Below are 12,793 nucleotides of genomic sequence, written 5' to 3'. Positions count from 1 at the left end.
TTCTCCAGATACCAGTACCCCAATCTATGGCCGCAGTCTTCACCTATAGCAGCCCCCGCTCAGCCTCGGGAGACTGGTTCCGTCTCCCAGCACTCGGTTGCCCCCAGGACGTAAGGGATGGTGTCTGGAGATAGGCCAGCAGCTGACCATACTAGTGACTGGGAGCTGAGAGGTTTTAAAGTCCCAGCAGCCAATAGCAGTGAAGGACAAGAGCTGATCAGCCTCAAGAATCCCCTTCAGCTGTGTGCAGCCTAACAATGGATGCTGGGGATGCCAAAAATACATCAGGCTGCACAACAAAAGGGAAGCAGAGGCTGCTGCTATCTTAGTTCTCCTGGCTGCTGCAAATGACATACCTGGACAGAACAAACAGTGTTTTTTACTGCGATGATGAACCTAAAACTAGGTTTGACATTTTTTTTTAAATTTTTTATAATAACCATCCAGACTGAAACTTTTTCCACAAATTCCCCATAGACATCTGATTCGTCCTGCCAATATGACAGATATCTTTGACAATCAACAGAACGCTGTGGGCATCTTACATCTGGTCTATGTTTTATAACCACCAGAAATATAATGGCCACAAAAAGTCATGGAATGTAGGGTTTCAGCTCTGACCACAGGAAGACTATATAATACTTTTTGTGACCTATTTTGGTCAGCCCGGTGTTTTGTGTTGTGTTTTCTTTTAGTCATTTAGTCATGAATCCATTTTCCTTGTACCCATACAAGTCATTAATTTATCACAGAAATTCTATCCATATTACGTGTGCTACAAGAATTCACTGACACATTCAGGTCTAATCTTACTTTTTCTACTGCTGATATGTGCATTGTCTTTTATTTGTGCTGGCTTACAAACTGAACAAAATGTACTGAAGATTTATATAGTAACAAATCCATGGCTCACAATTCTCCCTTCCTACAGAACCTCGAGACCTTGCTGTTAAAGTATTGAGGGATGTTCTCAATTTTAAGGAGACCTAAAGGCCAACATTTTTTTCTCTTGAATTTAATAGTAACAAAGTAGGAACAGTTTAGAATCCCTGTACAGTTTTAAATGACCCTGTCCCCTGATGACTGCCATGCAGGCGAGGAAAATCCAAATGTTGACACTAGAATTCGAAAAGATTAGAAATCTTTTAATATGGACACTTGCCCCAGTAACAACTGTCTATAAGGGGACTTATCCCAGCTTGAATGGATTTACATGCACTTTCTCTTGTGTTTACAGGATAGGAAGTGAAAGTGAATTTCTTGAATTAGATATAAATGTCTACAAAAACATGATGACCATATATGCTTTCAACAATTGCCTATTCTAGTATTAGTTTTAAATATAAGTTAAGCATGGGGGGTGAATGTAGGAGTTGATTACAAAATGCATCAAACATATTAGTTTTAGTTACTGTTCTGCATTTGTTTTTTTTTTAAATTTAACCTTTGATAGCCAAGTATTTAATGGTACAATTACTAGGTGGAAAAATGCCTGAACTGGTAAAATGCAATATGTTATTTTTTTGGTTCCTGGGATTAGAACTCCACTAGCAATTCAGTGATAAAAATAAGAAATGTTTCACCTAAAAATGACCTTGCAAAGTGGAAATTCACGTGACTAAATTACTTTAGTAAATCAACGCAAATGTTAATGAACCCAGAATAACTTGTACATTGCACAAATCATAAAATTATAGACTAACATATTGTTGTACTCATTCTAGCAAGTTACTAACCTTTCAGAGAACGTCAAAGCATCTCCATTTTTACTCCAAGAAAATTTTGTAGCAGCTTCACCATCAACATTGCAATAGATTTTAATGAACCGCGTGCTGTTAGTAATGAATGCATTGCTCCCAATAACCAAGTTTAATGTCTTGTTGAATGACAATATACTTCCATTCTTTAGTTTGCGATTTATCAGAAGTCTGTTTCTATGATCCTTTTCTATGGCTTTATTGCTGAAATGCCCAACTGCATTTGGTTCTTTGGCAGTCATTTTATGGTCTGATACATTATCTTCACTGGGACTCTTCCATTTTTCCAAAGGTGGCTGAGGTTTGGATAGCTCATTCACCACGTGAGATATAATCTGGCTGGCAAATTCATCGCTGATTTCTCCAGCTTCAATGAGCTCACTCATGTTCTTAACCAAAGCCTCAAACTGAATGGTGTCCATACTATAAGCACCTTGTAGAACTGCGGCCTCCAATCTCCTGTCCTTAAACCCCTGAGAACCATATACCTCTGCAGAGTTTGTCACTAGAGTTTCAAGACTACGTAAGACCATGACATCTTGGGCTTGGTTGCCTTCTTGGTGTAAGTTATTTTTATTCCACGACTTCCATATTTTGCTCATTTTATGCCATTTTGCCCCTAAATTATTGGCTTCATTGGCATCTTTATCAAAATTTGGTGGCTCAAGGAGTCTGTTGTCTGTGCCAATCAGCTTCAGAACAAACGTATCATAAGCAGAGTTTGCAATGCACTTGTACACACCTATATGCTGCACGTCCAAGTTATGAATCTTCAATGATCCTGACTTTGTCACTCCAAGCTTTTTGGAATTTCTGATAGGCTGTCCATCTTTTTCCCATTTAATAAGAGATTTTTGGAAGCGGCGCACCGGGCATTTTATCACAACAGATGTCTTGGGAAGTAAATATGCTCTGCTTCCAATTGTAAAATTAATGCGTTTCTCCTGTCTGGTCTGAATATAAACTCGATGGATGCTGAGAATTTCTGGTGGGCCATACTCATCCTCTTGTTTTGACAGATGCTGTTTATTTTCTTTAAAAAAAAACAAAGTAAGTCAAAAATAAATTTCCAGCAAACAAACATTTGATTTTTAAAATAATCATTTTACAGAGTTTGATGTCATGAACAAAATAACAACACTTTCATACAACATGCCAAGGCTAAAGAGCAGCTCAGATGGGTTAACAAGTAGGTTAAGTGAATCATACTTTAAATAATATAATTTAATTTCAAAGTAGCTCAAAAACCTGCATTACCAGATGGAGACATGAGCTCCTAACAATAACGTTTACTGTATTTTCATTTTACAGTTGAATGATTGAATCTAATTATTGGGTTTAACATGGATTCTATTCTAGACTGTTGGGTTTTTTGTGTCTTTTGCTAGTGGTGTGCAGGCTTCTTAAGCTTTTATGGGAGATTTCACAAACCATTAGATATAATTTGTTAAAAAATTGGACTTCCAGAAAAGATATTTGTGTTGTATAATATAATAATTAGCAAAACCAATATCTGTACTTTTTATTGAGACCAAATTGTGTGGCAAACATGGTAAATTTGCAGTGGATTTGCATCGTGTTGAAACAAATTTGATTTCTACTGCAATGTCTGGCACCGTCTTGACAACTCATAAAACTTGCAATATGCCTAGTTTATAATCAATTTATTAGCTCTGCTGATTACAACAGCTAGGTCATTCCATCCCAATAGTACTCCCCAATAGTATGCCTTAATGAAAGTCAATGAGAGCAGTCATAAATAATACCTAAATGTAACCCTATCAGTTGGAATGCATTTACAGAGCACTAAGTCAGACACTGGAGAATAAGAAAAAAGGAAAAGACTCATCAACTCTGGCAGGTTTCAGTACTGCAACCCCAGGCTTTCAATGTCAGACACAGGTTTAGCCCAGTAGGTGAACGAGTCAGCTTCATAGTATTTTAGCGTAACATCACTTTGTTGCAGTGTAAGCAGTGGCATAACACAGGGCAGACATTGGGGGGAAAAAGGGGTGCTTTTTCACTGGGCCGCAACCTAAGAATTTTTTCTTTGCAATGCTGGAACATAAATGCTTTTGGACATAGGTGGGGGCGTTGGACATTCATCTAGTATGGAGCCCAGAACTTTGTCATGGCTGCCCTGTCCCATAACATCAGCCATAATGTAACTGGCACTTCTTGTAAATCTGGTTCTTTTGACAAACAGGAGAACATTTGTATGTGCAAACCCAACGTTTTCTTATCCTAATTTTATATTTATTTTCCATGAACTACTGGCTTAAAATGCAGCCAAGCCCATAGATGAATACCTACCAGACCATTCTTTTGATTAGATCGTTTTAGTTTAGGTCTGCGGTTTCCCATACACCTTTTTAACCTTTGCCTGTTTTGCCTTTTAGATGACTATCAGCTAATGTTAAATATGATTTAAATTATGATCTGAAAACATACAAATGCTACTCTTTGTCGTTCATTGTAACTGAATTGTGCTTCGTTTAGAGAGCATCTGAGACCACTGGGACAGTCACCACCTGGTGTGGACAATATAACTTAATGTTTGCATCATTCTGACCTTCTTATGCCATTTAGATTGGCATTTTTTGTATTCACTGGATAAAAGAGTTTACTAAGCTAAACCAATCATACAGGCCCAAGGAAAAAGATGTGGAGACATGGTGCCAGGAATAAAGCTAATGATTGTATTACTCTTCATTCCCCTAAGTTACTCTATACTGCATATACCAAGTATGGAAGTAGTGGCAAGAATTTTGCAAGATCCATCTGACTCCTTCTGGAATAACTAATTGGTACTACAGTACTAGGCTTCTAGTAGTGTTTCCTGTATTCTGCTCAGTGGTAGATCTAATGTATTCCCCTGCAGGGAGCCAGAAACAAATTAAGTGGCCTAAAATACACACATTGCAATGTAATAGCAAAATATATATTAATAACCATGGTTAAGGTTCTTTATGCCACCAATTTAATGGATCTAAAGGCATACTTTTTGAAGATAAACATAAGCAAATCATTAGATATAACATTATGTGTGCCCCCCAAGCCTTTTTAGAACAGTCAATCTTTGAAAAGATGGATAACATAAGTTTAGCCTCTAATTTCCTCTTTCACGAAAATTGAGGCAAGAGTGCCAGTTTTTTTGAAAATCACTTTTCATCATGTACCACACACTTCAAAGTCAATGCCTTGCCATTCATTTTTCTGCAATTAATTATATCAGCTAAGATACGTAGCACTTTTATTACCCTCATGCCAAGAACATTCCTGAAACTCCATTGGGTTTATAAATGTGCTACACTCTCAGACGGTTGGCATTTTAATCTGAAATAAAGCCCAAGAAAAGAAAGTCTCTCATTATGCAGGAGCTCTTAGAACATTTTTATAACTATACGTTCATATGAAGGCATAATAATCATTCTCCAGTCAAGTCCAGGATTTAGGCATAGTTAATTTGTCAACTTTTCACATCAAAAGCACAAACTTGTGACGCTTTCATTTGCACATTCTTTTCATACTCAAATCATTAAAACCACATTTCATTGCACCTGTAGGTTGTTTTAGTATTTTTTAAGACCCCCAGGCCACTGTGTGCCATATTTATAGCTCTTTACAGCGCTAAGCCATTATACACTCTATAAAATATTCAGCTGAATCTGCCATATGGTGTCTGCTCAGCCTGCATAGTAGATGATGCAGCGGATGAATGTGTTTATATGAAAACTGTCGTGATTAGCTTTTTTCAGTTGCTATTCCTGGTGACATTGATTTAAGAGTATTTATTTTACCACTGTTGATATGAATTATCACATAAACAGATGTCTTGTAATTCTCATTTCATTCTTATGGAAAGTTCAAAGTTCAGTGAAGACTTAGTAAGGTCAAATAAGTGGGTAATGAAACTCAAACAGAGTTGTCTATCTTTCATTCAATACTATTACCATAAATACATGGGGTCTACAGCTGAGCAACCTTACAACTTGCTAAGGCACCTAAATTAATACAAGGGGCCTGATTTACTAAAGCTCTCCAAGGCTGGAGAAAATAGGCTATCATAGAAGAACCTGGGTGATCCAGCAAAATTGAAATGGATCTAGTCCACAATTGAAAGCAATAATTTTAAGAAATCTATGCCAGATTTGCTGCATCACCCAGGTTATCCCATGATAGTCTATCTTCTCCAGTTTTAAGGAGGTTTAATAAATTACACCCATGGTCTACAGAGCCTTAACCCATAGGTCCTACAGTCTAAAGTTCAATGTTGCGTTCGCATTTTGAGCCTGATATAATAAAGTTCTCCAAGACTGGAGAATATAGATTATCATGGGAGATCCTGGGTGATCCAGCAAACATGAATTGGGTTTGGTCCAGAATTGAAAACTTTTGCCAGCTAATAGCAAAAGACTTTTATTAAATCAATTCTGGATTTGCTAGATCACCCAGATTCTCCCATAATAGTTAATCCTCTCCAGTCTTGATGAACTTTAATAAAACAAGCCCTTTGTGTTCACAATTCAAAAAGAATACCATATACCAAAAAGATACATATACCAAGATGGACCAAGCTGTGTTACCCCTAGCTAATAGGACTGCTATACTCCCCTACATGGGAATTTGGGGTGTTCACTGCCACCTTTGTATATTTATATAATGCTTGAATTCAACTTTTACAAATAATAAGAAATGGAGAGAGGAAACCCTTCATAATGACTGCAACAGAAGTGTATACCCAGGGCCTGAAGCACAGAAATATTACCAAAATTGTATGATTAAAGAATCTGTCAGATTGTTTAGTTCCTTTGGCCCTTCACTGTATACTGTACAACACAGGATAACATGAAGAACTATGGTAAGAGCTTTTTGGTTTCAGAATATGTAATCTACTTACTGTGGCACACAGCAAGGCGGCATGATCTGACAAGGGCTGGTATAGGAAGTCCATGGCACAGAGATCCATTGACAGTGACTACTTGTCCCTTGGCTGTTATCTTCCGACAAACCGCTGTTCTTCTCTGGATTCCAATGCCACATTTCACAGAACACTACAACAATACACATAAACAATTGGCCATAAAAACGTGTACGTAAAACAAAAGAATCTGCAATAATAATATCTGCTGATCGGAACATAAATAAAAGCACTCACTCACATGTCTTTTGGAGTATGTCAGGGACCTGTAAAGGCTGAGGATCTGGCAATGCTGCCAGACATGTATATCTCACATTTTATATATTTTTGTTGTTGAAATGCCTTTAAAATCTGTCTTTTGAACTGGGTATAATATACTTGGTCATTACTTATTAAGTACAACATTTTTGGGGACTGGATATGCAATCCATCTTTATTATTACTAATAGATACTTACTTATTGTTCTAATGTAACTTATTTGGTTATAATAAACCTTTTACTCATTTTTATAAATAGCTTCTGTATGCCCCCATATTGAAAAGTGATTATATAGGTCAAGGGAATAATCTTTTTATCCAAGTTTGTACCTTTGTGTTGCAGTATAGCACATTGTACAGCACCTAGTACTGCCCCATACATAAGCCAGTGCAGATGATGCAAATCTTTCATTAGAATTGTTTTGTGCAAAATACATAGAATCAATGCAGGAATAACGCTGATGTCAACTCATTTAAATGTAGGAAGACTATAGAGCTATGTTGGATAGAAAATCTTCTAGATCCAGCGTTTCTCAAAATGTCAAATGCTGGGTCCACCCCTGTGAATTATAGTTGCTTCCTCTTGCCCCTAAGTGGGTAAAGGATAGAGTATCATTGTAGGGAGGGTAGAAGAAGGAACAAGGTGCAAGGAGGTGTACCATGCATCCAGTGCACCTGGAAGTTTTAGAGATTAAGAGGACCATTTAGTGTAGTTTTTGATTACCTTGAATAACAGCAGCACAGGTAGCAAGAAGAATAAGAATTACAACCATGACTTTTAGTTGGGATTCAAAAATAGTGACTTATCTCTTTAAACAGCTACAAGAAAGCAGCATCTTTAATGTTCCATAACCGTAGTGTTTATTGTTGCAGCATTTGTAAATATCACTGACCTTGGACCATTCTCCTGTAGTTAGCTGCAGGGGACAATCTACATTCCCACAAGGTTTATAACTAGCTGGTTTCTGCATCTGGCAGAGTTCTTCTGAAAGTTTCATAAAGCTCCCATCTGCCAACAACTGTTTGCAACTCACTTTGCGGTTTTGGACACCTCCTCCACACGTCCGAGAACACTGAGAACACAAGCACGGCATTGTTCAGGCCATCAGTATCACTTTAGTCACAAGATATTGCATGGTGCATGTCAACTACACGGCACACAGCAAAAGTATCATAACACAACAGTGTCGCTTGTCCAGACACTTGTACCAAACCGAGTGGTATGTAGTCACATTCATTCTAATAGCCATGTGCTTTCATGTGTAGGATTGCCAGCATAAAATAAATTAGTAACGATATATCAATATTAAGTTTCAGCAATTTGAAATAACAATCTGAGTGTTTTACAAGATTTGTTAGTGTTAAACAGTATTTTCCTCAAACACAAGCTCTCTTAGATTTTAGTTGTTTAACTAAATGTACATTAATCCTATGTGAGGACCTTGGTATGAGCGAGGAGGGTTGCCTAACCAGTACAGTGTTTTCCAAAGTGTTAGCTCAGAAATGGGCACCCTGTTAGATCTCGGAGGCCTTGCATGCAGCCCACAAATATATTTACATTTGTCTGGAAAAATAATGTACACAATATTTGGCTGCGTTATGGTTTAGCAGTTCTCTGCAGTGACAGAATAACCAAATGACCCTAAAACAAGACATTCTCTGTTATAGAGCTTCAGCCTTCTAAAGCAATGTGGAGCAGTCAAATCCAAATGTCACTCTGAGTTGGGCTAAGGACAGCACAATGCGGGGATCCTGCATCATAAACAATATTCATGTAATTTTTAGAACGCCATGATGGCTGATTCTGTTTAAAAACAGCCCCTGCCACTGGTAAATGAAGGTCCTTACACAATGTAATAGAAGACTTTCCTTAAAAGAAAGTCTGTATAAGAGGGAAAAGTTAGAGAAAAGGGTAGATTTTGGATGTCATTCTGATAAACTGGTTTAAAAGGTTTGAGACAATGGGTCTGATTTAATAAAGCTCTCCAAGGCTGGAGAGGATACATGAAGCTGGGTGATCCAGCAAACCTGAAATAGATCTGGTTCAGAATGAAAACATTTGATAACAAAAAGCAAACCACATAAGAAAACAATTCTACCTACTAGATTGTAAGCTCTTCGGGGCAGGGTCCTCTCCTTCTGTATCTCTGTCTGTACTAGTCTGTCATTTGCAATCCCTATTTAATGTACAGCGCTGCATAATATGTTGGCGCTATATAAATCCTGTTTATTATTATTATTATTATTAATAATAATAATAATAATAATAATAATAATAATAGGTTTCCTGGGTCACTCAGGTTCACTGGTGAAAGTGTATGCTCTCCAGCCTTGGAGAGATTTAATAACTCAGGCCCAATGACCCAATCATGTATATGGATAAATGTTCCTGGTCATTGTCTAAGAAAGTATTAAAGCCAGAGGCAATCAGGCAACTGGAATTTTACAAAATTTTGACTTTTCAGGCGATGTGGACTTTCAAAAAAGACAGTAAAATATAGTAATTTACATAAATATTTATATCCTTGTAATTTGCCATGATTTGTAATGGTGCAATGTGGAATTAAATTAGATTATTCTTCATTTTTATCATTTGATTTACAGAACTTAATTAACATGTTGTTTGAATTCCCAATATATATGTACATATAGAAAATTACTAAGGGCTGGGTTAGTGACCTATTAAAATTAGAGACAGTAATGGATATACTGTTTTCAGAAGAAAGTAGAGAATGGGAAAATTCCTCCTTAAAAAGATGTACTTCAAGCAGTACAACAGTTTTTAGAGCCTTTTTATGCAAAACCCTTCAATCTGCAGGTTTGGAATTAGGTCTGAAACATAGGAGACATTTATTCAATAACTAGTAGCCAACAATAATAGAGACATAGCTACAAGGTACGAGTCCCAGTAATGGTCCCACTTTTTATTGTGTATCCTTAACTGGCAATACCTCTGCTGTGTGACTGTGTGTATACAACCTATATTGCACATTAACAAAAGTCATTGATGTGCAGTACACAAATAGAGTGGGGATTTATGTTGAAGATTCATAAAAGAGCCATACATGACATTTTCAAGTGCTTGGTAATGTGACATGACAGATACTGTTCATCTTTTTTTACCCTTGTCCTCATACCCCTGATGGTGGTTAAAGGAAAATAAGCTGTATTCTATTCATACCATATGTTATATATGTGCTTTAGCAATAGAAAAGCCATACAGAACATATTGTCTGCATATTTCATGCAAACAATTAAAAGATAACAAAGCACCTTTCATCAAAACAACAGTCTGGATCTACATACCTGTTGCCAGTCTTCCACGTGCCAAGCTGGAGGGCAATCATTCTGGTTACATGGCTGCAGTGCCGAAGGCTTGTTACCACCACAGTCTTGCTCAGAATTGTTACCAGACTCGGTTAGGCCAGAACAATGGACGTCCCTTGTTTGTATTCCCACTCCACATGTGGCTGAGCATCTGCTCCAGGGTCCAGTCTGCCACCTGTTTAGAATAAATACCCCCAGATATTGTAAAGATTGAGCTTAAATATAATTGCTTTTTAATTATTAAATTGCACCTTCCTGGATAAACCTTTTTGCTCACAGTTATTTACTACCAAAGCTCTAACATTTAGAACATTTAAAACACATTAGCTATTTAAATATGACCTGGGATTCCAAGCAGCTTTACAAACATAAGCTCTCACCTAAACCTTATTTTTCCTCTGTGCTTTGGGAGCCACTGCAGCCCAGATCAGTGAAAATAGAATATTGTTTATATTCAACACTATAACTGCAGACCAATGCTGAAACCAAGTAAAGTATTTGCACAACACAGCAGTTTGTTTCCATTGGGCTGATGGGGTGTACTGACTTGGCAAAGTAAATGTTCATTTTGCTTAATCAATAAGCTTAAGTGTGTAAATTGCACTAATTCAATTACATGCAATAAACAGTCTTTTGGTTCTTGCCAGTATTTGAGTACTTAAAATCAGCACAAGGTATTTTCAGTTCCCTTTCTGGAAATATTTTCGACCCCACACACCCTGCAGCTAAACCAAGCATAGGCAGCCTTTTTCTATCTATTTATAATTTCACAAGTTGTATGAGTTCATGGCAGACTAGAAGGAGTGATTTATAGCTCTTGGCATTGAGTATGTTGGGTTTAATTTAGTAAAGGAGTGGAGCATGTTCACTCAACAAACTAAATGTTAACTTTGCAAGGAAAATGCTCACTTAGTAAATGTAAATCAGAATTCACTAAAAATATCCTACCACATGCCGTTACATTTAAAAAGCCGGATGGAAGTGAACATAGTTTAATAGAATTCATTAAGCTAAACATTCACTTTGTTATCTCAGCCCTGAATTAAACAGCCATGTGAATTAGATATTTGGCTTGTTGTTTTCACTTATTTGCAGTTACAGTGCAGACCTACTTCTTGTTTTGGACCATGTACACATAAAACAATTACCAGTTTTGTATTTGTTTTTTTTTTGTTTTTTCATTATTGGTCGGTGTATACAGGTAGTCCCTAGGTTACATATGAGATAGGACCATAGTTCTTAAGTTAAATTTGTATGTAAGTCGGAACAGGTACATTATTTTATTATATGCAATTAGGACAGATGTTTGTCTTAACATAATATTAGACAGCATGGTGTCAGTTACTGTATAAAATCACAAACAAAGCAAAAAAAAAAATCTTTATGGAGCCTAGACATTCTTTAGCAAGCTGTGCTTTGATATGCATAAAGAAACAGCTGCAGATTTTGTCTTGGACATTAAAGAGTTACAAGATGTTACAGATCAGCCCAGTTTATAAGATCACCCACAACCTCAGCTGTGTTTAGCAAAAGTATTCTTCTGCAAGTCATGCAAACCGTCCCCCTCCCCAATCAAGCCTCCATCCTGCACACAAGTGAGCAGGGAAGCCCCGTTTGTATCTAGGAGGCATCCGTATGGATGGGGACTACCTGTATATATATATTTTTGATATATACTAGTTACCTAATATAGGATGGTAGCACTTGACAAGACAACCAAGACAGTAAACAAGAAAACTATTTTCCGTTCTAAAATAATTTTTGGATAGACTAAGAAATGAAAAAGATATATAAAGTCAAAACCAACACATTACAGGTTTTGCAAGAAAAGGGGTTTAAAAAATTGGTACTACAGTAGTTAAGCTAGTTATCTGCTTTTATTCAAAATCTTATTGATAAACTAATAACTTCCTGTTTCTTGCATCTATTTCAATGGATTTTTACATACAAAGGCACAATAAACAGCCATCAAGTGATGCACCTAGCGGTGTTATGCACAGCAAACATTGATAGAGCTTCAACATTTTTACATTGTGCTGAGGCTGGAAGACCTTGCCGGGGCCTCTGAAATTGCCTTAGTAAACTTTCCAGTGAACCTGTGCATCTTTCTGCTAAATGAATCTATGCATGTCTAGCTTCTGTAATTGTATTGCCATCTGTTTAAGATTACTCTTTATAAAATATCTCACAATTTTTAAAGTCTAGCTTCCGTCCTCATGTTGCATTGAGATAATAAAAAATCATGTTTTACAATATTGCAAATATCAGTGCACGTTCGCTTCTTTGTACAGGCCAAACATTATATTATACACATAGACATGTATATTGCATCCAGGAATTTCAGTACTTTTACTGGGTGCTAGATATAAAATGCATAGTTTATTCTGAATAATTGTGTTAGCATTGGGTATTAACCAAAGTGCAAAAAAATATGTTGAAATACAGCTTAGTGATGCTCCAGTCTGGGGTTACATTAATGGTGGCAAACATAATTCTTTGGTTATTTAAAGGGTAAGGTAATGTTTAAATA

The sequence above is a fragment of the Pyxicephalus adspersus genome, chromosome 2 (assembly GCF_032062135.1).
Source record: "Pyxicephalus adspersus chromosome 2, UCB_Pads_2.0, whole genome shotgun sequence".
NCBI classification, from domain to species: domain Eukaryota; kingdom Metazoa; phylum Chordata; class Amphibia; order Anura; family Pyxicephalidae; genus Pyxicephalus; species Pyxicephalus adspersus.
The sequence above is the reverse complement of the archived record's forward strand: the minus strand, read 5'-3'. Positions refer to the sequence as shown.